General features: G+C 33.3%; 1 protein-coding gene across 1 annotated transcript in view; it reads left to right on the top strand.

Moving 5' to 3' along the window:
* Positions 1-411, top strand: part of LOC119592472 (5-hydroxytryptamine receptor 2C-like) — a gene marked incomplete at its 5' end in the record, with an annotated part of 40641 nt that overhangs the window by 10132 nt on the left and 30098 nt on the right.

Genomic DNA, 411 nt, shown 5'->3' on the forward strand with positions numbered 1-411 from the left:
CAAAGATCTAATAACTAGAGGATGATCAACTTCACAAGAAACACCGTACCCAGTTTAGCTCTCTGGTGGTCTTACGGTGGCAATACTGTACTATATCACTGTAGTCATTGTGACGTCACGGAAAGTTAGCATGACATGAAAACACGTGGCAAACGATATTTCACCTGTTAGATCATTATGCTGTCTGTTAGTGCCCTGATAGTTAAACTGAATTTTAATATTTAAAGTTTATTCAGATAAAACACTGGTCAAGCTGACGATATGCATGAAGTTGCAAATCTTTGAAAATAAAGTAGACAAATGTACAATTTTCTTATATTTTTTTATTCTGTAGAATTTGTTTCATCACGTTTCATAATTTCAATCATTGTTCTCTATACTTCTGTATTTTCGAACTTGGCAAATATTTTG

This window comes from Penaeus monodon, chromosome 30 (assembly GCF_015228065.2).
Source record: "Penaeus monodon isolate SGIC_2016 chromosome 30, NSTDA_Pmon_1, whole genome shotgun sequence".
NCBI lineage: Eukaryota > Metazoa > Arthropoda > Malacostraca > Decapoda > Penaeidae > Penaeus > Penaeus monodon.